The sequence below is a fragment of the Gymnoscopelus microlampas genome (genome assembly GCF_963454915.1).
Source record: "Gymnoscopelus microlampas genome assembly, chromosome: 2".
Taxonomy (NCBI): Eukaryota; Metazoa; Chordata; class Actinopteri; order Myctophiformes; family Myctophidae; genus Gymnoscopelus; species Gymnoscopelus microlampas.
In genome coordinates, this window is record NC_139939.1 from 27,898,185 (window position 1) to 27,923,901 (window position 25,717).

Below are 25,717 nucleotides of genomic sequence, written 5' to 3' on the forward strand. Positions count from 1 at the left end.
GAAATCCAGGCTGGCTTGAGTGGAAGGTAGTAAGTTTAACAGACCATAACAGAGAGCAGAAAGCATATTTGGCATGGGCCAGGGCAGCAGAAGGTTCAGGGCAATCTGTCGGAGATAGTAACGGTGGAGGCAAACGGAAAAGAAGGTGCCCTTCAAAGTTAACTCTATAGCCTTGCTAACGCACACATTCCTCTTCTTTATTGACCTGTTAAGCACAACCTGATCGCGCGCGCGCACACACACACACACACACACGCGCACACACACACACACACACACACACACATGCGCGCGCGCACACACACACACACGCACATTATTGAGTTTGCCACAAAAAATAAAAAAGAATCAGTTTATGATCTCTACAGCGGGGGGAAATTACCATATTGATAGTAGTGATGTTATGTTTTATGGCTATACATTTTAAATATGCCTTTCACAGCACTTTGCAGCGTGTTGCGCTTTTTAAAGGTACAGCCAGTCTGGGACCTTTTGTCTTTATTTATAAATGATAGTACAAATGATCTGCTTTAAAGATGTTGGATATGAATACACTTTGCACAAAGGGTGCGTCCATTCCCTTCACCATAGCAAGATGGTCTAATTTTTTTGGCTTTTGTTTAGTCATAAAGAGAAATGTCTGGCACATTTTGCAACTCAGCTGTCACTCTCATGTTGATGAACCCTGCAGACTGTGACAAAACAAAGGACTAACTCAATGGACCGGAGTAATAAGAAACATACAGATGGTAGGAGACACAGCATCAAGATCCAAATACATCTCCATCTGCGTCATAATGGCTCATCATTATTGCCCCTTTCTCCGTCTAATGCCAGTCTCAAGGAGACCTAATCTCCCTCTTTGCATTTTATTTGCACCGATGGGGCGTTATCTTGGGCAGGGTGGACCTTAAACATTGGGTTGTGCATGTGTGGATCTCATAAACGTGCTCCACAAATGGTAATGTTGGTGTATTATGGTAATACAGTTATTTATTCAATGCTGCCCTATCTTATTTTCTTAAAATGTGAATGAGGGGCAAATAAAGACATAGCTATTGTCCTTGTGACAATTCACCAATGCATGTGATGTGGAGCTCTAACAACAAGCACAGGGTGCCCTTGATCTGAGTGATGTTTTTGTATTTGTTGACCATTCATGCAGGGGATATTTAAGTAAATGCAATTCAAGTTAAAGTGATATATTTCCAACAGTGAATATAGGGTTTGATATCCAGTTACCAATGTATCCATTACATATGGAAATGGACTCACCAAGATGATAGGCCTCTGTGATGAACAGGAGGTGTTCATATTTAACCTCCTCATTGCTTGTATTACGCCTATGCAAACCGCAGAACATATGTTTTACACATTGAAGAGCCTGCTGCCTGTCCATTACCAGGCGTTTGTTCTATAGATTGACTCCTCGATAGGATCGGGCAAACGTTTATTTGTTTGGTCCCTTTCTCTTTCGTTTAAGCATTACATGAAACCGTATGCAGCTCTGCATGCGGCTAACATTAAAATAACGTGCAACGAGGTCAAACAACTTCCTGTCCGTAAGTTTGGATCTACTGTGTTTAAAAAGTGATACACAAAAACAAAGCACGTACATAACAGAATTATTGAATGTATAAATATCAAAGTTTGTTGGAAACTTCTGACTTGAAAGGTGTTATATACAGTATATGTTTGTATGTTCAATGCAAGCGAATGGGGAGGTAAAATGTCAACACCTCCTGTTCATCACAGAGGCATGGGATCTTGGTGAGTCAATATATTGGATACATTGTTCAATGGTTATCAAGCAACCTTGGGAAAATATTGATTGAACCAGTTAAACCCTATATAGTTCATTGACTGGTGTCCCCCAGGGGTCTATACTAAGTCCCCTCCTTTTTCTTTTTCCCTCTACACCAAATATCTGATCTAAAAGCTCACGGATGGGCAACCCAAAAAGGGTGCTACATTTTGAGTCACTTACTTAGGTTTTAACAGAGTCCACAGATGTAAAAGAATGTGACTGGCAATAAACAAAATACATCTTTGGTTCATCCTAATGACAGTTTTGTCACTTAACACTTGATCTTATACTAAGTGTGCGTTGTTACTTGAAGAGAACATATCTCTGATAGCACAGGTAGTGAGAAGAAGGCTCAATTGTACAGTACAGTATATTTCAATTGAAAGAGCCAAAGAAATTGAAATGCAGCTTTAGAGTTGACAATTTGGAAGGTCGTTTGGATTGTTGGTGTTGTGGATATATTGTATGTGTTACGGCCAGCCGTATTTGTTTCATTTATTATATATTCGTATTTGGTTTATTTGGGGATAATTATAATGAGTTGGAATATGTTTGGATTATGTGTGGCTTGTGTTATATTGTTCCTTTTCTGTATTCCTTATAAGGTGGCGAATGGTGTGAATGCGGTGTGAGTGGAGTGGCTGATTGTATTCAGGCTGATACAGATTGACAGGTCCAGCCTCTGGCCCTGTCCCCTGCTCCTACAGTATTTGTCGCTCTCACCTACAAAGCTTCATTCTGCTCTGGCAGCCATGGGGACTGGTCGCTTTCAAAAGCAGTCGATCCCTCTGGTCTACCCAACCCATGTAGCCTGTTCTTCAGTTCACCCTCAGAGTTAATCCCGTTTATCCTTGGTCTGTATTATGGAGTTGGAGTTGGAAATCATTGTGTTCCCTTATTGTTTCACCATGTTCGGTCATTTTGGTTTGTTTTTTTCAATTCCTATTTGTTTCTGTTTTTCTTTAGTTAGGTAAGTAAGTTTAAAAATTGTATATTTTTCTTTTAGTTAAGGATTAGGTTAGGGGTAATATTTTCTTTATTAGTCAGTTCTTTATCCTACATTGTATAGCGGCACCCTGAGGTCATGTTTGCACTTATTAAAAAGACAAACAAGAGATTGCAGTCTCTGCTAAAAAATGAAAATAAAAGCAATTCACTTTTGAAACAACCATTAATTTGTTACCTTCTCTACCCTAGACAGGGGGTCGTAACAGTATGCTAGTGTATAGTGTATATAGTACAGGTAGGCTATACACTGCTTTAGGCTATAGGGCTGTATAGTAATTTACTTATCTGCATTTGTTGACTAGCATTAAAGGAGTAGTTCACCCAAAGAATTACATACTTTATTCCCTCTACGCGAGCTTGTAGATCAGCTATTTTTGACGAACATTCAAAGCAAAATAGGGTCACTAAGGTTTATGCAGAAAAAAATCTCTTCCCTTTGAGGTTCAGAGATTTAACAACCACATAAATCCCTCTTCACTTCTCCTGGCCCAGCCCATTACACATGGGAGCTGCATCACAATGTCCATTTTATTTAAAAACAAACTAAAATATGAATCTGAGGGAGAAAGCATCCCTTTGTGTGTGCCGTGCGTGGCAGGTTGACTGGGTTCTGGGTAGGAAACAAGTTACATGTGTTGGGTTTTTCTCAGTAAGCCAAATCCTGGGGCAGGGAGACAGACTGTCAACGATACATACTAACATGTAGGGGAACACAGTGAAAGAACTGAATCGGCCATAACCTACTTTTCAGCAGCTGGGAGAAAGGCAGGGTAAATACACGGATTTACATGGGTAAAGAGATGGAGAGCGGGTAAACAGAGGATGTGGAGCTGTGTAAAAGAAAATAAAGCAGACACAGAAAAGAGATGGGGGGGGGAGGGACAGAAAAAGATGGAGGAGAAAGAGACAATGAAATTGGACGATCGGGGCGAACAAACAGCCAGGAGTGGTAATGCTACTCTCTGAATAAATGTTTGTGTGACTCAGGTATTTTCATTATGTATTCATTGTAACATGGAGGGGACCAGTATCAGCCACATAAACGATTCATGGTCTTCCAGACAGAAAAGAGAGAAAAGAAGGAGAAAAAATCCTCCTCTGTCATTTGTTCATTGCTTAGCATACAGCTATTAAGCTACAACATGTAATTGTCCAGGTCAAGGCTTCTAACCAGTATGATTTATGATATATTTTAAGTTAATGTTACGCAACAGACACAGCTGAAGTATCAAACTAACAAACCAGATTGCCATGTTTCAATTCATTAATGACCTATTACAGACATCAATAACCATAGTGGATTTGAGTACTTGTGTGATTAGAGAGATCATTAAACTGATTTAATAAACCAATGCCCAGGCATCAACATGTCAAGACAACGTATAGCTCTAATATTTAGTTCGAAATAATTCGAAATTTGTGACAATTTAACTTAATATGTCCAACAAAGTTACCTCTCTCTCTCTCTCTCTCTCTCTCTCTCTCTCTCTCTCTCTCTCTCTCTCTCTCTCTCTCTCTCTCTCTCTCTCTCTCTCTCTCTCTCTCTCTCTCTCTCTCTCTCTCTCTCTCTCTCTCTCTCTCTCTCTCTCTCTCTCTCTCTCTCTCTCTCTCTCCCTCTCTCTCTCTCTCTCTCTCTCTCTCTCCCTAATTGTAAAACATAGTCAAACATAGTGCTGTGATTTACTGTCAGATATAATATACAGTCAGGAGTCCCAAGTGCCACTTGAACATATGATGGATGATCAAGTCGGTAATATTGAAAATCTGGATGCACACAACTTGGCCATTTGTTAAAAGCAGAAATGTGCTGGTACAATGGACATGATTCAATACGTTGTGGTTTGGTGGTGTGTGTGTGTGTGATTCCATAACAACTACTCTCGGCTAATCTTTGCCCATACAAAGTACTACAATTAATGTGTGACAGGATTGTGTTGTTAATCTTGATTTGCAGACAACGACACTTGAACAAACTAATTACCAACCTACAACCTGATTACAACAGGTGATATTGGAAGTCTCAATGTGACAACCTAGCTGGAGTAATTAAGGATGGATATATTGTGTGATAGCCCAATTAGTATTAGGATTAGGTGTTGAAGTTTGCTTGTTTAAATTATCATGTTTTTCCTTACTATGTTTATGTGGAACATGGAATCTTTTTTAAATGGCCTCAGATAATTTCCAAAATGTGTTAAATGTATTTAGAAGGGATTATCTCAGTTTGCACTATATAGATAACCAGATTCAAATGAGAACATCTTCTTCAAATATGTTCCGATTTCAATGAATGATACATCATATGAAATCTTATATTCTGTACTTTAATAATCTGTGAAAAATGAAAAATGCCAACTTGCGGCATAAAGCATTGTACCCAGTCACATATATTTACACATTCCCTCGCAGACTAGACCTTTTTCCGCTTAAATAAGGACATACGTTGCAGTTGCTGGTGGTTAGCCTCAGCTCCATGCTTCCATTCTCAACTAAACACAAACACTTCCCTAATAGAGCGCCTAAACAGGGAGGTTTGCCTTGCTCATTTGCTTGCTTCCTGTATTGAGCTGCCGCTGATTTCCTTCTCAGAATTGCTGCTCATCCTACACCACCCCACAGCAAGGAGAGATGTAGTGTGCTCCCTCAGAAAGCACCAAAAAAGCAAGCAGATCCATTCATCAATGAACGTATTGCTCATTTTATATTCATTGAAAATATTTATATTCAATTTGTGATTTTTGTCTTTAACTGAATTATTTTACAGGAGGTTAAATGTTTTCAAACGGTTTCAAAGTCACATTATAAACATAAATCAATATGGTCACTTTGGAGATTGTTTACTTTTCGAACCCAGAAATGGTGCAGAATATCTGATTTCTATTTTTTTTTTAAAGATTATGCCAATTGGAAGATGACTACTGCCTGGATCACAGACAGAGGCAATATGAACCAGGAAGAGAGAGACAAGGGCAAAGACAAGAGCAATTCTTGCACTAAGCCATAAACTAATGTGTATTCTGTCGGCGGTACATCATGACAAGATCAAATAGGCTACAGGACTCAAATACATAACCACGTGCAGCTTAAGTCCAAATACAAATAAAATGCCCAATGACTTTCTGAGTGTCTACTGTATCACACACAGATGGTTGTGTGTGTGTGTGTGTGTGTGTGTGTGTGTGTGTGTGTGTGTGTGTGTGTGTGTGTGTGTGTGCAGTGGCGTGCACAGACATTTTGAGGGGCAGGTGCTCAAGTAAATTATACTTTTTCTTTTTGTTTACTTGGTCTGCTCTTTTTTCCCTCTACACCTATACCTCTTTGCCAAAAATAGCCGATCTACAAGCCCACAACGCCTCGCAGCGCGAGGCGTTGTGGGCTTGTAGATCTGCTATTTTTGGCTAAAGTTCTCCTCAGAAAAGGGATGCTAGGTTTCGAGTGGTTATGGTAAAAAGAAAAATCATATCACATAAAGATTTGGCGGACCCCCTGTAGTAACTCTGAGGACCCCCTAGGGGTCCCGGACCCCCTGTTGAAGACCCCTGCTGTGCGTGTGCGTATGTGTGTGTGTGTGTGCGTGCGTGCGTGCGTGCGTGCGTGCGTGCGTGCGTGCGTGCGTGCGTGCGTGAAGTGTGTATAATTCAGGCCATGTGCTGCAGGGTTTGCAATACACACTCATATACGCGAGCAAAATATGCAAGCACTCCTGCTTTGAAATGTCAGTCTTACTGCTACTCACATTTAACGCCTCTGGTATTTGACCACACCAGCCTCTTGAATCTCTAACAACCCTCACAATTTGTTGTAAACTTTCCGGGCATAAACAATGAATTCTGTCTATCAAGAGTTAAGAGTTAAAACATTTCAGTTAAGAAAAACTGCTTCCAGTCTGTGGCTTGGCTATCATTTTGTTTGTTTGGATCATGAATTAGAGCTTTAAGAAGGTAAAAGGGGGATACACCAAAGCCAGAATACCCAGAGGATCTCAATAGGCCAAAGAAAAACAAGAAGAAACGAAGATGAAGGGAAGAGTAAGAACATCCCCTGAGGACTCTTCTCAATTGTTATTCCAGGCAGGCTGTCAGATTTCTATTATTGCTGGGAGTTGGGGGGAAAAAAAGGCAGAACAGAATATGGAGAGAGCTTTGGGTTGGCAAAAGCTGAGGGGTTCTCAAGGTAATTGGCAATGCCTGAATTCATTTTCATAACTAAGCTCATTCAAGCTAATGTGACTGATGTGTGAATTCTCACTCGCCAGGTCTCAATGAATTTTGCAGACTTTGCTTCATCAAAATATTGTATTTTAGCTACCTATTTCTTTGCTCTATGAACCTTCTTCTTACTGTATGTTGTTAACTATTTAAAGCTGATTATGTAATGCTGAAATGGTCAAATACTTTTTGGATGCATGTCCTGGGGTAGCTACATTAGTGAAATGTAGATCATGTTCACTGTATTTATAACATGACTTGTTTGTTTTACTTACTTACTGAATTTACTGAAAATATCTGATAAATAAGAGCAGAGCCTGATCTGTTTATAAAACCTTTAAGGCGGTCGATGAGGATGCCATGATCAATTGAATCAAATGCAGCACCTGCTAAAATGAGATCATTTGTGACTTTCGGTAGATTTGTTTCTATGCTGTGGCATGGCTGAAAACCAGGTTGGAATTTTCAATAGGTTGTTGGTGTTCAAGTAATTACTACGCAGTTTATACACAACTTTCTCTAAAACGTTTGATGAAAATGGGAGTTAGATGCTTCTAAAGTTGTTACAAACTGTTACAAAAAAATGTCTGGATTTATTCTCTCTCTCTCTCTCTCGCTCTCTTTTTTTTTTAATAATAAAATAATATGTCAAAGGCTTAGATCTATGTTGGTTACTTGTTCACACTAATGGTTCATACGCTTTGCTATTTAGATTACGGTAGTTTTACTTGACCACAATTGTTAAGGATGCTATTTACATATCATGTTGTTTAGACAGATGTCAGTTATTGGTGTATGTTTACGATGTATCCTACGTTCTTGAAGCACTATATACACACTACTTATATGTGACTATTTACATATGTGACTAAATTTACTATGTAAATGTTACACTGATATGTGTTGACTAGGGCTCATGCTTAGTCTTCTTACTCTGATTTTGCTCTTGTTAAGTCACTCTGGATAAGGGTTAGGGTCTGCTAAATGTCTAAATTGTATAAATTGCATATGCTCACAAATAGAAAGTAATACAAATACATCCCGTTTGGGGGAGCAAAAGCAGTGTGCCGTATTTTCTCTTCTTGTGTGTCAAACCATTCTTCTGTTCAACTTATCAGCACAATTATACAGCTGAATTTACACTCATTCTTTAAGTGAGAGAGTGTGATTGAAGCTGTAATGCAGTTAAATAATATAGATTGGGGTTGTAAAAGAGGACTTGTTCAACATTTACTAACATCATTGGGAAGCAAACCTGCAAAATCTGACCAAATGAGGGCATTCAAGAGCCCTGTATCTGTTTTATTTGTTATGAAACCTTCGTAAATTTGTGTTACTTGATTTGAATTAACTCTCCTAGTTAAAAAATGAAATGGTTGTAGGATTATGGAGATGCATACGTCTCCATGTTGAGGAATGGGATAGGGAACATTGCTATCTACTGTATTTGCAGAGAGAGTAATTATCAAACATGTGTTTCAACAATGGGCAATCAATCAGTTAGTTACTAATACTAATACAAAATAAATATAGGCTATGAAAAACAAAATATATCATTATTTTCATGTAGGTTATTATTAATAATTAGTTGGATGCTTTTAGAAAAGTATCTTCACAGCAACAGCTCTAGATATAATAGCCATAGAATAATGGTGATTACATTTAGAAGCTTTTCTGATTTTAGGTCAAGCTTTGTTGTAGGCATACAAATTACTATTGTCTTGTACTAGGCTTATGAGGACCTGGGGCCGTGCCATTTCAACATGCATGAACGCCGTTATTAGTTTGACTTAGTTAGTTTTGAGCCAAGAGCAAGTTAGATGGGAAATATGTCCTGTAAATCTATGTCAAATGTGCCTACCAGGACTCAGCAATATTTAAGGACAATTAATTTGTCCAAAGGGTAGGTTGAATAAAGTATTGTGGATATACCACGTATTATCCTTGGGGACCACCAACCCAAGGTTCAAGGGCTAGTCTTTCATCATGATTATCATATTGTGTGACAAAACAATGCCCACGGCAGCCCAGCATGGCATTAGTCACATCCTCCTTGATTGATTCACCACTTTCACCCTGGTGTCCATAATATTTTGGTACATGGTCAAACTTTTTCAAAACATTAATGCAAAATGCTATAACTTCTATTGTAAGTATCATAACACTGGTTCTACAGGAGGCTAGTTGGGGGTGTCTCTCTCTCGCTCTCTCTCTGTGTGTGTGTGTGTGTGTGTGTGTGTGTGTGTGTGTGTGTGTGTGTGTGTGTGTGTGTGTGTGTGTGTGTGTGTGTGTGTGTGTGTGTGTGTGTGTGTGTGTGTGTGCGTGCGTGCGTGCGTGCGTGCGTGCGTGCGTGCGTGCGTGCGTGCGTGCGTGCGTGCGTGCGTGCGTGCGTGCGTGCGTGCGTGCGTGCGTGCGTGCGAAGGTGTGTGTGTGTGTGTGTGTGTGTGTGTGTCCATGTGCGCGCGTATGTGTGTGTAGGTTTGTGCTTTGTGTATATGTTATAATTAGTTATCCAGGAATTTAGCGGCCGTGTCCACAGACACGCTTCAACGCCGGGTGGTAAATGACCCGGTCGTTACACACAGCCATGATCAAAAGTTTAACTAGTAAGCATAAGTATACACAATGTCCAGTATGCTCACAGTGCGTAACCCAAAGTCTGCAAAAACTTTGAGTGTGCACACATTCACGCACACACTACTTTGGGTATGGACTAGTTTAATCTTCATAATGTAACTCAACGGGGCTCTGATCGGGGCTGAACCATTCCCCAGATTTGGAGTGCATAGACAAGTGATCACAGGCTGGATCACATGAAGTCAGAGTTCCACATTATACCACGCGGCTCCCACGCGGATCCCGTGAAATAGGGGTTAAGTGGTTAACCTAATAAAAATTGCCTCCCTCAGTGTCCTAGTTCATCTCGCTACTGTCACACAAAGGACGATTACTGGGTACAGTAGATTCCTCCTGAATACTATCTCCTGTATATTAACAAGAACTCTGGGACAAAAAGAAAAAAAGACTGTTAAAACAGCATCAATCGCGTGTTAACTAGAAAGAGTGCACATCTCTGCCAGGAGGCCTGCCTTAATACCTCTCTTCGTCTTGCTCTCGGACTGAATTGAATGTGTGTGGACGTTGGTACCAGCTGTACATCGTCGTTACCAGTGTTGAGCAAAGGTACCAGTTACTCTACATTGAATAAAGCTTCAACTGCATTGAACGGACCCACCAGATTAATGTAGCAAGTTAAACTATACAGCAAAATGGGCAAAAGTAGTTTACTATATCAAAACTTGTGTTGTTTTCCACCAACATTGAACCAGTGATGAATACATCTGGCAGTCAAACTGATGAGCTGCCCAACACTGGTCTCTCTAATGTCCTCCTCACGCTCTCTCTCTCTCTCTCTCACACACACAGCCATTCAACCTCTCTTTGTCATTCTCTCTTGTCTCTCGTAGCCGACTACAGTACATTCTCTCTGGCTTATGACAGACCTGGAGACACATCTGTGTCATTTTTAGCGGTGCCAACCGCTCTAAGCTTGACTTTGTCCGTATGTCCGTCCGTCCGTATCAGCACGGGATGATGAGCACGGGATTTGAAACAGCTATAACTCCAGTTTGCAGCATGCCACCAAGTCCACATTTGGTATGTGCACTTAGACCACCAATAGGGACGAGCATGAATTGCTGAAGTTAGCAAAGCGGGGTCCAGGGACCCCCAGCGTCTGTTATGTCCGTCCGCCCGTTTAGGGCACGGGATTTGAAACAGCTATAACTCCAGTTTGCAGCATGCCACCAAGTCCACATTTGGTATGTGCACTTAGACCACCAATAGGGACGAGCATGAATTGCTGAAGTTATCAAAGCGGGGTCCAGGGACCCCCAGCGTCTGTTATGTCCGTCCGCCCGTTTAGGGCACGGGATTTGAAACAGCTATAACTCCAGTTTGCAGCATGCCACCAAGTCCAAATTTGGTATGTGCACTTAGACCACCAATAGGGACGAGCATGAATTGCTGAAGTTATCAAAGCGGGGTCCAGGGACCCCCAGCGTCTGTTATGTCCGTCCGCCCGTTTAGGGCACGGGACTTTAAACAGCTATAACTCCAGTTTGCAGCATGCCACCAAGTCCAAATTTGGTATGTGGACTTAGACCACCAATAGGGACAAGCATGAATTGCTGCAGCCCCGCCCCCTCTGTCTTCCCATTGGCTGGCCTTTAAACAGCCATAACTCAAGTTCGCAGCATGCTACGGAGTACAAATTTTGTACATGCACTAAAACCACCAATAGGGACGAAATGTAATTACCTAAGCCCCGCCCCCTCTGTCTGCCCATTGGCTGGGCTTTAAACAGCCATCATTCCAGTTTGCAGCATGCTACCAAGTACACATTTGGTAAGTGGACTCAGACCACCAATAGGGACGAACTGAAATGAGTTAAGCCCCGCCCCAAAGGCACCGCTTCCTTCACACAGGGTGTGATTTTTTAGATCTGAGCTAAAAAGCATTATTTTACACTTTGGGCGGTGCCGCGCTATGAGCTTGTAGATCTGCTATTTTTGAAAATTTGTGAAAATGTGTGCAAATCTTTGAATACATATATTTTAAACTTAAAGCGAACATTTTTTACTCAAATCTTTGCTCCTGGGGGGTCCCTGGAACAACATATTTTCTGATGGGGGTCTGCGGCCAAATACATATCATTTTGGGGGTCCTTGACATGAAAAAGATTGAGCACCACTGATATAGAAACATACGTTTTTCAGAATACTGTTGAGATTTAGGAGACAGAGAATCGGCTTCAGGTCTTAATGGGTTATGGGGTTAATTTGGGGGGTTTTGCGGTACGTTATAAGGCGGAGATAATCACCACAGAAAGCTCACGTTTAAACCTACTGAAAATCATATTATGTTACATACAGTATATATATTCAGTCATGTCAAAAGTTGCTTCCCTTTTTAGCGGTGCCAACCGCTCTATACGTGGCTTTTGACTTTTGTATGTCCGTCCGTCCGTCCGTCCGTCCGGCCGGCGGTTTCAGCACGGGATGAACACGGCAAAGAAGCAAACAGCTATAACTTCAGTTTGCAGCATGCCACCAAGTCCAAATTTGGTATGTGGCCTTAGACCACCAATAGGGACGAGCATGAATTGATGACGTTATCAAAAAGGGGTCCAGGGACCCCCAGCGCCCGTATGAGCACGGGATGAGCACGGGATTTTAAACAGCTATAACTCCAGTTTGCAGCATGCCACCAAATCCACATTTGGTATGTGGACTTAGACCACCAATAGGCACGAGCATGAATTGATGAAGTTATCAAAGAGGGGTCCAGGGACCCCCCGCGCCCGTATGAGCACGGGATGAGCACGGGATTTTAAACAGCTATAACTCCAGTTTGCAGCATGCCACCAAGTCCACATTTGGTATGTGGACTTAGACCACCAATAGGCACGAGCATGAATTGATGAAGTTATCAAAGAGGGGTCCAGGGACCCCCCGCGCCCGTATGAGCACGGGATGAGCACGGGATTTTAAACAGCTATAACTCCAGTTTGCAGCATGCCACCAAGTCCACATTTGGTATGTGGACTTAGACCACCAATAGGGCCCAGCATGAATTGCTGAAGCCCCGCCCCCTCTGTCTTCCCATTGGCTGGCCTTCAAACAGCCATAACTCAAGTTCGCAGCATGCTATGGAGTACAAATTTTGTACATGGACTAAAGCCAGCAATAGGGACTAACTGTCATTACTTAAGCCCCGCCCCCTCTGTCTGCCCATTGGCTGAGCTTTAAACAGCCATCATTCCAGTTTGCAGCATGCTCCCAAGTACAAATTTGGTAAGTGGACTCAGACCACCAATAGGGACGCATTGAAATGAGTTAAGGCCCGCCCCAAAGGCACCGCTTCCTTCACACAGGGTGTGATTTTTTAAGAATAAGCAGAACAGCCCGATGACGGCTATTCTTTACTGTTGCACTGTTTCTCTTTGTGTGTGCATACTGTATAGTAAATGACCTTAGCATTCATGTTGCAAGACAGCCACAGAAAGCACTGTCAAATCCATGTCAAATGCCTTGGTTTCCTGTGGAGGGATGTTATGTAAATGTATATACCGTAGGCTATACTGTCTGAATACCATATTGGTTGGCCCTGAGATTAAAGCCATCATATGCATCACTTCCAGGGCAGTTTAGACAGGCGAATGTATGACTTGAAGGGAATAAAGCGAGCAAGCTTAGGTCTGAGTCATCGCTGCTCACTTCTAAACTTATTAAAGCTCTTCAGAAACAGTTTGTGATTCACTGTCTCTCGGTCCGGGTTTCTGCCAATCAATCCTGTAATTGCTGCAATTTTTAGCGGTGCCAACCGCTCTATACGTGGCTTTTGACTTTTGTATGTCCGTCCGTCCGTCCGTCCGGCCGGCGGTTTCAGCACGGGATGAGCACGGCAAAGAAGCAAACAGCTATAACTTCAGTTTGCAGCATGCCACCAAGTCCAAATTTGGTATGTGGACTTAGACCACCAATAGGGACGAGCATGAATTGATGACGTTATCAAAAAGGGGTCCAGGGACCCCCAGCGCCCGTATGAGCACGGGATGAGCACGGGATTTTAAACAGCTATAACTCCAGTTTGCAGCATGCCACCAAATCCACATTTGGTATGTGGACTTAGACCACCAATAGGCACGAGCATGAATTGATGAAGTTATCAAAGAGGGGTCCAGGGACCCCCCGCGCCCGTATGAGCACGGGATGAGCACGGGATTTTAAACAGCTATAACTCCAGTTTGCAGCATGCCACCAAGTCCACATTTGGTATGTGGACTTAGACCACCAATAGGCACGAGCATGAATTGATGAAGTTATCAAAGAGGGGTCCAGGGACCCCCCGCGCCCGTATGAGCACGGGATGAGCACGGGATTTTAAACAGCTATAACTCCAGTTTGCAGCATGCCACCAAGTCCACATTTGGTATGTGGACTTAGACCACCAATAGGGCCCAGCATGAATTGCTGAAGCCCCGCCCCCTCTGTCTTCCCATTGGCTGGCCTTCAAACAGCCATAACTCAAGTTCGCAGCATGCTATGGAGTACAAATTTTGTACATGGACTAAAGCCAGCAATAGGGACTCTCGGTGCGTTTTAACAGCGGGCAACTCTGGGCGATGCCGGGCGATATCGCCCAAAAAGATAAAGAAAATCCATCTTTCATCGCCTCCCCGCCCACTTCGCCCGATCGCCGGCTCTCATAGACTTTCATTATATTTTGGGCGATGTTGCCCGGCATCGCCCGAGAGTTGCCCGCTGTTAAAACGCAGGGTAACTGTCATTACTTAAGCCCCGCCCCCTCTGTCTGCCCATTGGCTGGGCTTTAAACAGCCATCATTCCAGTTTGCAGCATGCTCCCAAGTACAAATTTGGTAAGTGGACTCAGACCACCAATAGGGACGCATTGAAATGAGTTAAGGCCCGCCCCAAAGGCACCGCTTCCTTCACACAGGGTGTGATTTTTCTTTTCTTTTTTGTTCGTCTCTGTTTCATGTGCGTGCGTGTGTGGCAAATCAGAGGTCTACCAACACCTTTGTTTTCACACAGGATGTCTATGAATAGCATACTGGTAAAGTTCAATAAGTTAATGTTGTCAATATATTCACCCATCCATTCACATACAGTACTGTGAGCTCCAGGAGTACAGTACGTTGAATATTTCAGGGGTAAGCTTTTACTGTGTTGTTACAGTGTAAAGTAAGCTAAACCGGGCAGTTCTGAATCTTTCATGGGCAAGCAGCCAAGCAGTAGAACATGCAAACAAGAGCGCAGAATTGCACCACTGTTAGCATTGTGGGGCATTCATACCAAGTTAAAACAGCAAAGTGTGACACCCGGAATAAACTTTTGTAGATAGGCTGCTTTCACAGCAAAAGCTGTGGAGATGAAACGTTGCGTCAGTTCACGCAGGACACAGGCCCCATATGTGCCAGCTGTAATCCGCTGTCAGCCTGTTCATTGGATAACTGTTTCAAATCAGCAATCACAGACATTCTCAAGGCGGACCATTTAAATATGGCTCTCTCCTACACTGGATCACTGCTACTCCAATGCTATATCATACGCTGCTGGCAAGGCTTGCCTCCACACCTTTCTAGTTGAGTCTTCTAAGGCTTTAAAGTTAAACTGAAATGCATCTTTTTCAGTCTATAAAGTTAAACAAAATGCAATGTCTTGCTTTGTACACGGTCTTGTATAACCATGGGAGGTTTATGCTCTGATTTACATTTGTATACTTATTTTTGTCTGTTTAAAAGTGTAAATATGTTATTTCTTGTTCAAACCATTCACCATGAACGTCGTCATGTTGCTTCTTATGTTTGAGACCACCGAGTACTTAACTCAGAGTCAGAGTCACAAAGTCAGAGATCTGAGCCCCAGGAATTATGTGGTGTGTCTCCTACTTTTGTCGCATTTTTAAACCGGTTTGTGACACATGCGACAGTGTGGATATTGTAACTTCTGTATGGTGAATGATAAGGCTGTATGAGCAATAGACTTCAACTTGACTTTATTTTACATACTTTGAATAAGACCCCAATTATTTTACATAATTAACCTTCTATGCTCCAGTATGTACTACATCCCCTTTTTTAACGTTTGTTTTCAAGCAGAATCAAGTCAACAATGCATCAACTTCTTTGCCCTTTATCCATTTCCCAACGCTCAGCAACATTCAGCACTTCATTGCAGAGCATGTTGTTGTCTTTCTTTCTTTCTTTTGGGGGGTTTTCTTCTGTAGAAACAATAAATTATCAGGTAAAAGCCTTGGTAGAGCTTTTCCAGAATGAGGTCTAAATACTCTTTTTTTTTTAGGTTTTTAGTATTTTTTGGGCTCCCCAGTGTCTCTTGTACCCAAAAAAATATATTTTTTTAACATTCAGTCATTCATGCTCATTTCATGGATTTCCTGAATGGGCGTGTCTGAACAGGCCATTTCAGAATGGCAGGGCAAGTGATGTCACTTGCCCTGATTTTGCATTGATGATGGCCAGACAGAATTGCTCAGTAGCTCCCCCCTGCCCAATAGGACGTTTTGGTATTGCAGCTGAAAAAGCTTGGAATGACAGACAGTCAGATTGTGAGAAAAAATATCTGGATGTTTTTTAGGCTTACAACCTGTTTAAAACGTATTAGGGGGCAATATTTATATATAATATATTTTTTTTAATTCATGGTGTAGCCCCTTTAAAGGACGACTTCACCCATTTTCCTCTGTCCCAAATTTTCGGGCTATTATGGCGCCACCAGGAGGCTGATTTTTGCTAAATGTCAGATTTGTCATATTCCATCCTGTTGACTAAGATTGGCTTCCAAAGTTTGCAGGAGTGGTCCGTTTTGAACAAAATGCTTCAAATCATGAAACTTTGCACGCACATTCCCACTAGGCCAAAGAAGATTTTTTTTTCAAAGAAAAATGTTTTTCAAATCGGCCTTATGGTGCCACTATAACAGGCTTATAACTCTTAAACCGTAGCTCATAAAATCAAAAAGATTTTCCCTCGGATCATTATTTAACTCCTCAATTGGCTTTCAAAGTTTGCTGGAGGGGCTCGTTTTGCAAGACATGCCAGATAAAAAATTCTGCTATAGTGAGTTTCCTTCAAAACACACTTTTTGCTACTACTCCTAGATTTTGTCACACAAATCGGTACACATTAACTCTGGCGTCATGTGATCAAGATGTATTGATGATTTTTCCATTCCAATTGGCTATGACTGTCTTCCAAAGTTTGCGGGCCCTGGGTAGGCAACCCAGCCTGACGGAGACCTGTGCTCAGAGTAGCACACTTTATAAGTACTTGGTCTCCAGATCAACAGCCAGCCAAAACGGTATGCCAAACTTGTCAAGTTTATAGGCCATGTACTGCATAAAACTGCATTGTGACTTTGTGGGGAACAGACATCACTGTCAATGGTGATAGCTCCAGGTGTGAAACATAATTTACATTTCTCTATTAATCTAAACCAGACCTCAGTTATTGGAGCAAATTTGTCTGTCTCTTTTACGGTCCTTATGTTCTTGTCATCAAAACACAGAAACTGACTGACCTGAAACAATCCCGTATCATACTGTAAGTAAATTCCAAAGTTCAAAGCACGAATAATCTTCTATTCTCTGCTTTGACATTTTAATTTGGTTGTTAACACAACCAACAATTTCAATTAATTTGGGCCATTGCATTCCTGTGAAAATATTGTAATTTCCTAATCTGTAAAACAAAAAATAAATCCTACATTTAGGATGTATGGAATCATGTGACTTTATTGTCCTGCATACATAGGCAACCTTTTGTATACATCTTGTCATTTCCTCTGTTGGTCAGGCCACATAAAACAATGAAATACTGATAACAACACTGTATACTGTATGTCGAAGCAGTTGGTAGCAACTTTGTGGGAATTTCATCAGCAAACCACAAACAAAAAAGTATTAGGCCAACAAGATACATCGGATTACTCTGTCTGTCTGTCTGTCTGTCTGTCTGTCTGTCTGTCTGTCTGTCTGTCTGTCTGTCTGTCTCTGTGTGTGTGTGTGTGTGTGTGTGTGTGTGTGTGTGTGTGTGTGTGTGTGTGTGTGTGTGTGTGTGTGTGTGTGTGTGTGTGTGTGTGTGTGTGTGTGTGTGTGTGTGTGTGTGTCAGGTATGAGTTCACATAGGGCCAGCAATAGTCTCGCGTCACCAGACTACTATTCCACAATCTCTGAATGCTATATAGAGTCTGGGACTCCACTTCCCGAAAGCTGTGTAACGGAAGTTGTTCAGACCGGAAAAACATTCGACCAATCACGACGCGGTGCCCGCGGACCTGTAGTCCTAGTGGAAACAGAACCGAGGCGGAAGCATAGTCATAGGAGCGGTAGATTCATGTTATTTGTGCGAGGATTGTTTATCACAGAAAACTGAGAAAGGTATCATGGAATTAACGCCAAAAAAACTGTGAAAGAAGACACTAGTAGACATAAACGATATTTATGAGATTCGTTGATTCCAGTCGGACTCATTTGCGCCACTGCACAATGCTGAAACGGACGTGGGTAGGGGAGGGGCATCCGCTTTCCCCTTACACATGATCAGAGCTTCCGAGTCCCAGACTGTATGTCGGAAACATTTGTAAATTGTGGGAGGCAACAGTCTGGTAACACGAGACTAGGCCAGCAAGCACAGCGACAGCAGAGTTCAGCACCTTGGACAGCACCCCTGCCTTGGCCTCGTCATCAATGGGAGGTATGTCCCTAATTTCATTCTCACTCAGTTTGATGTGTTGGTACCTGTGCGCTGCCTGATGGGCTGAAGGCAGCTGCACTGAATCCATTAATCTATCGTGTTTGTTTCTACACACAGCCATAAGATGGATTATAATGGATATAAAACTTCTGTGACCGGTTGAAAAGATTATAAAACACGAAAATATCTGGCACTGGGTGAGTACATTATAAAAATACTCTGGCAGTCAAAGAGTTAAAGTAGTAAACCAGTACAGCACACAGTAGATGTTTGGTATTCTGGCATCTTACTTTCAGGTAAGTTATTCATGCTGAAACTATAAATATCGTATTTGTATTTTCTGGTGCACACACATGGCATCCCTGTTTAAATGGGTTGCACTGCACAGTGTCATGTGTGGATCTGATGAGCATGTTGCTTGAGATGTAACAAATTTTCTCACAGAACGATAAATCATTCATAAACATGGACAGCGAATGCAGAAAATGAATTAGTAAAGTAGTACAACCAGCAGGTAACCAAGCTAAAAGAGCTGAAATATTCCTGAAATAGTGCCCATAAGTGCACGCCCCGCTGAACACTCAGGGCAGCACAGTATGTCACATAAATCTAAACTACAAGCCCTCTTCTACCCTTTAATACAAAAACACAAAATGGTTGGTGAGAGCACACACGTGTGTAGAAACACACTAGCATGCATGCGCGCACACACATGGGGAAGAACATCCAATGTTGCATACATACACAAGCAATTTCTTTTTACGGTCTATAAAAGGGCACTGTGGGTTCAAGTGTGGGCACTTTACTGCTGATTTCTTCTGCTGAGAGTTCTGCTTAGGCCCCTCACCCTGAGCAGATATATATATAGAAAAAACATGAGGCAACCATAGAAGAGGGAAAAAAAGGAGCAACCACTAGCTGTAGTAGCATCTAATCTTCACAAATCTTATTGTGGTTTAAATAAAAACAAAACCATAGATCATTATGTTAATCGTAGTCGAACGTCAAACCACCAAAGAAGCCACCATGGCAACTGTGAGTAGGTACGAACATAGTGACTCCTATCACTCCTGACTGGAGTGATACTGCAGAAAGAGACCTACAGTACGCAGAGAGACACATCCTTGCAAAATAAACAAATGAGAATTTTAGGTTACTACATACTGTAATAATAACTAACTGAACCATCATCGAACTAGTTTGGCAAATGCACACACAGCTTGGCTCATATGGAGGTGATAACTTAGCTTGGCGTCAACCAGACTAATACACTGCCAGATCAAATGAAATTTGCACTGGCGGTTTCGTCAGGTTTCTGGACTAGTAATAACTAGGTTGGGGCAGATATGTAAACATACTGTACGCACACTATAGCTCGAATATTGTAGATGTTAACTTAATTTGTGCTTTTTGCTTTGCCAGGCTTTTCAGCTGCAGGGACAAATCTCTTTGTGAGAACATTTCTGAAAGTCGTGTCCTTCCTGTGGGTTTGCACTACTTGAAATACTAATAGTATTTCCTTTGTCCTCTTTGTGCCTTGATGTAATTTTGACCCTCTGGAAACATAATTGTGGACAACATAATGGCCGTTTTAATTGAGACGTTTCTTTCCTTTCCTCATTGTGACTCAGCTAGATATACCAATGTGGGATCTCTGCTGTTAACCACCTAAGCCCTATTTCAAAAACTGCAAAAATGGCCGATCTACAAGCACAAGTTTGTACATCTTCCATTTTCACTATATTTAAAAATTGTCGTCTATAATGACATGCCCAAAATAGAGATGCTAGGTTGACAGTGATTAACCGCAGTGTCCTTATTCTGGGCATGTCTTAATAGGTGAAAATTTTGCAAAAATATGCGAACATTCAACAAAAGCTATTTGGCAAAAACAAAAGACGACGTGCAACATAAAGCTATTTGACATACAATAAAGTATCTAGGGTTTAAGGCAGTTACTTCATCATTCTCTTCCTCTGCAAACACTTTGTTTCCATGGCAATATCTGAAGTAGCATACTGATGCACATACAGTAGGCGGATTATAAGACAAAGGGCCCATGTAAAAGGCTTAGGGGCCCCCTGGGCTCTTGGGTCCCTGGACCCCTGCTGACAGTAGAAATGAAGCATGAAAACATGCTTTAAAAACAGACGACGATGACAAAAACAACAAAATGTTGCCATGGTAGTCCGCACTGAAGGTCACTATGAGATAAGATAAGATAACACCTTTATAGCACCGAAGTCTGACATAATTTACGCATCCTACCTGGGTCACATTTTTCCCCCCCATTCTGAATTCCCATAGTCGTGTCTAATATTGCAGCATATAAGAGCTGTGTTCCAAAAATAAACAAATGAGCCGGGTTTGACTCATATGGGTATGAAGCCTCTACTGACGGTGAGAAAACGCTAATGTTACCGCCACCGAATTAATTACATTTTCGCCAGAAACAGACTGTATCAAATATGAGTGACTGACTATCGTAAACGATACAGAGCCACCTCCCTGACAATTATGACGATTCTAAGATGACCCAATGTTATTTTCCATAGAGAAAAACATCCGTGACCCAGGGGATGAGCTAGTGACGTCAAGACATCAGTTCTCTATTGGTCTTTTTGAATAACTGGATGGGCTCACTAAGTGATAATAAGCACGGTTTTCGACTTGAAAAAATGTGCAGAGATGAACACTCAGTATTCCAATTAATCAATGTGATTCTCTGCAACGATCCTGGTGATGTTGGTGTTAAAGCCAGGATTCAAAAAATCTATACAAAAAAAAAATATATATATATATATGTGTGATATGTTTATTAATGTAGCAGATGCATAGAGCCAGAGTCATAAATCATACAGTACAGTAGCATAATGGGGCCAAGTTAACTCTGTGCCTGCCATGGTCATGCTGGTTTGGAGGACAGCCCAGTTTCTCTGGCTCTAGACTATGGATGTGGACACACAATAGGGTGCTGCCAACTAGGAGGTAGGGTGAAGATTGCCAGTGGGTTAAGGGTTTTCAACCACCACCTATCTACCAAGATCAGTACCGCTACATAAAATGGCCTAATAAAGCAATGGGCCCGTGGAAAATACTGGGGCTCCCAATATAATATCATTATACTTAGATGATGGAATGATAATAATATTGCAATGTATTCTTTCATATTTTCATGTATTTAATGGGAAATATGAGTTTTTGGTTTGAAATGTCCACTGAGATATTTTAAATTGTGTCACACAAATAAAATATTCATTGTCAAGGAAGTTGCATTTGTTTGAATAAGTAATCATTACAATTCCAGTGCTCATTAAGCAAAGATGTTTGCTTGATTGACATCCGTTTCACAAACACTTTTTTGTTATTCCTGGAGGTATAGCCATCAAAGTCAACATAATTTAGCTGATTAAATATTGAGCCGTTATTGGCACAAACCTTCACTCTTGTAGCCTAGTTCAGTCTAAACAGTCTTAAGCCTGATGGGCCTATATACTTATGTCGTATAATGGCTTGGAATGGGAAATTGTCGATCCAAAAGCTCACAATGCAATGTATTCGGCGTGTGGTAGGGTCGTACGACAGAACATAAGGCATCAGAATGTTGTGGAGAAAAAGAGGTTGGAATTATCCCTACATGGGAAAAAGCGTTTGGCCCCTTCCTACCTTAAATGGCCCCCACCCCCATCCTGTACCCCCTGTCACTGCCGGTCCTCCTCCCAGCTGTCCCCAACACCTTCTAGTGTAATCTAATTCAGTGGATCTCAAACCTTTTCATGTCAAGGACCCCCAAAATGATATGCATAGGGCTGCGGATCTCTGCGGATCTCAAACATATTTTGTGGCAGGGATTTTTCAAAAATAGCAGATCTACAAGCTTGTAGATCTGCTATTTTTGAATAGCCAAAGTATAGAATATAGTTAAAGTGGTTAAAATTATTGTGACACAATATTAACGAATTTTGCTGGGGACCCCCTGGTACCCCACTTTGAGAACCAATGATCTAACTAACAGACTCTGGGCTTTTGGGTGAATGGCTGTTCTGGTGGAAGTACAGAGAAGCGTGTACGGCTGCAAGTCTGCCTCCTGGTCCCAGCGGTACTAGATGGTCGTGATGAGCATGGTTTGTCAATATATACTCATCCATAATGTCTGGAAATGGAGCCTCTCGCCATCTCAATTTGGATGCATGGCATCTCTCCTAAACAGAGGTTTCCCCTCAACATGTATAAAGCCCACGTTATGTATACTGTTATATAACATCATACCATATTATTATATATAATGTTATAAATGTTATTTAAATACATTTATAACATATACGTAATTATGTGGACACCACCTCAACAACCAGGGGTTGAATGATGACACATGTCATCATTAATCATATTTGGCAGGGAACCAGAGCACATTACGGAGTCCAACATTGTTTCTACATGTACACACAGACTCAACATTAATCTTAGTGACCTCCAATTTGTGCAAATGGGATTCACCACCGCCGACATCTCAGTCTATATAATGAGCACGCGCGCACGGACACATGCAACTCAGTAGAGATATATTGCCTGCCGCATGTATCTGCAGTGCGCACACACACACACACACACACACACCATGTTGAAATAATGACCTGTAATAATTTAATTTTGAGATTGGGAGGGTGTGTGGGTTTGTGTGCTAGCAGACCGCTAGGCACTAGCTTTGATGGTACACTCCTTGAAGGTATACTTATGCCTTATTTAACAACAAAGTGTTTGAAATTGATGTCCAAATTACATCTTTTATAACTGTGTCTGCGAGTTGTGTGCGTGTGCACGGGTGCGAGCGTGTCCAAGAAAGTGACACAAAGACACACACACACAACCACACACACACACACACACACACACACACACACACACACACACCACACACACACACACACACACACACACACACACACACACACACACACACACACACACACACGGGTGGCGTCTGCACAGTGGCTCCTCCAGGGGCACTGAGTGTTTCATCAAAGTTTAAACATTATGACACTTGAAAGTCGGGCTGTCGAGTCTCTTCTCTACATGTATGAGACAACTTGTTGTGATTTGACACTTTAATAAAATTGAATTGAATTGAATTGAATTGAAAGCATGAAAGGTAGCCTATTCACAGGCCAGACCCATGGACCAAGTTTGGAGGCAATTGTACTACTGGTCAACCCTGGGAACGCAAAAGCACAGACACATTCTAGAGTGTGATAACAACATTGTTCTGACAAAATGAATGTCACAGTGTGGCAAGGCTGTCTGCACTAAAACCTCCTGTAGGTCTGCGCTAAGACCTACAAGCTCACGGATGCGACACTTTGTGAGCTTGTAGGTCTGCTAATTTCGGCATGTGGTGAGTATGAATTGGGCTTACATGGCTGGGACTATAGACCTCAACAGTGACCGGACACTTTTTGAACGGCCTAGTTTCTGGCCTAGTTTCCAGGCCTGCCGTGTATTGCCAGTAGTGGTGATCTTGCGCCGAAGCTACGTTTTCGGTGGAAGATGCCACATACTGTACATGTACAACAGGAGTTGATTGGGCTTGATGTATACAGGGGCAGCTACACAACCTATGAGAGAGTGTGGAAATTTGACATGGGAGATGACGTCAAGAGGCGGCGGTTTGTGGCTACAATAGAATCAGTACTGCTTTACGGGGCTGAGTGATGGACGCTCACAGTACAGAAAGAAATGGCCCTACACAAGAATTATACGGAAGGCACTTGATGTCACATGGGCAGACCACATCAGAAAGGTGGACCTCTACAGGAGCCTCCCTCGGGGTTACAGACATGATCAAGGAAGGAAGGCTGGCTGGGTACTGTGTCAGGCACCCGGCACTGATGTTGTTGGCTCCCACTGACACTGTGGGAGCCAACATACAGTATGGCACAGATAGCAGTGGGAATGGAGTGCATCACCTACAATACGTGGACACACTGAGCCAGCTATAGACTGCAGAGCTCTTAACCCTGATGCTGGATAGGAGGGAGTGGCGAAGATCCAGGAGTTGGTGTCGGCTAGTCCACACCATAGCATCACATTTACTGGTAGTGACTTATTCCATAAACGTTTTTGAAAAGTCTTTATATAAAGAGTTTTATGTTTATGTTACGAGATTAATCATGACCATAAATAATTTTATTCGGGTCAAACAAAGAATTGGAAAACACAACATTAGGCGACGATACAAGACTGTGTACATAGCGAAGGAGTGAAGGAAATACTCATCCCATAAACCATTTTACATACATTTCCAACACTCCCAACCTAACAATAATAATTTAGCCTGCATCTTCTTAACTTTAACCTCTGTCACTATCATTGAGTTCATATTGTTAATAATGCTAAATACAGTAGTTAAACATACATTATACATGTGCACGCGCACGCACACACACAGACGCACGCACGCACGCACGCACGCACGCACGCACGCACGCACGCACGCACGCACGCACGCACGCACGCACGCACGCACGCACGCACGCACGCACACACGCACACACGCACACACACACACACACACACACACACACACACACACACACACAGACGTACTGTACAAGTATCAGACGCACTAAAAAACTGCCAATTTACTATGAAAATGTTGTTTTTTAAATGGCACTGCACTGACTTTGGCCACTGCATGCAGCTGGCCAGGACAGCCTAATTGGTTATAATGAGAGTGTCATAGTTTCATGTTGAACACTTGCTCACTACACAGTTATGACACATGTTACTGTCTGCTGTATTCCTGTCATGCTGTAAAGTGCCATTGTATTATTCATGGCAATGGGTTGGAGAAATCATGCCTGAGATCTCTGACATGTAGGCTAGTTGTTGATGTCACAACAACTGGGCGGACAAACTGTGAATCAATAGCAGCATTACTTTTTTTTTTTTTTTTTTACCATTTCTGTCATCTATATATGCAGGCAACTAATGTTTGCCAAATATCATCAGGGTTTTTTGTAAACTTTGAATTTAATGAAAAAAAACACAGAATGGATAGATAAAAAAAAGTATAAAAAATGCCTGAACCGTTGGTGATGGGTACTGAGATGTAGTACTCACTATTTTTAGGTTAGCATACGGTAAATCCCTCCCCACTGAGGTAGATAGCACCACTGACTGCAACCATAGACCAGAAATTCCAACGAGAAACTTGGGACATCAAACTTTGAATGGAATGCTACATTACTATATAAGAATAGTCAGCCTATTAGTAAACTGTGGACCACAGCATGGAGTGTACTAGCCAGCAATTGTGACAAACTGACGGACAAATGGAAGATATATCACTACTAAGCAGCATTCAGCCTTTTAAAACCATAACAGCCCTATTCTGGCTAT

The 25,717-nt window shown here is 41.9% G+C and overlaps 1 protein-coding gene across 1 annotated transcript in view; it reads right to left on the bottom strand.

Annotated features, from left to right (window-relative positions):
• The window catches only part of ctnna2 (catenin (cadherin-associated protein), alpha 2), a 551,711-nt gene that overhangs the window by 390,810 nt on the left and 135,184 nt on the right, over positions 1 to 25,717 (bottom strand). The gene's annotated exons all lie outside the window — the stretch shown is intronic.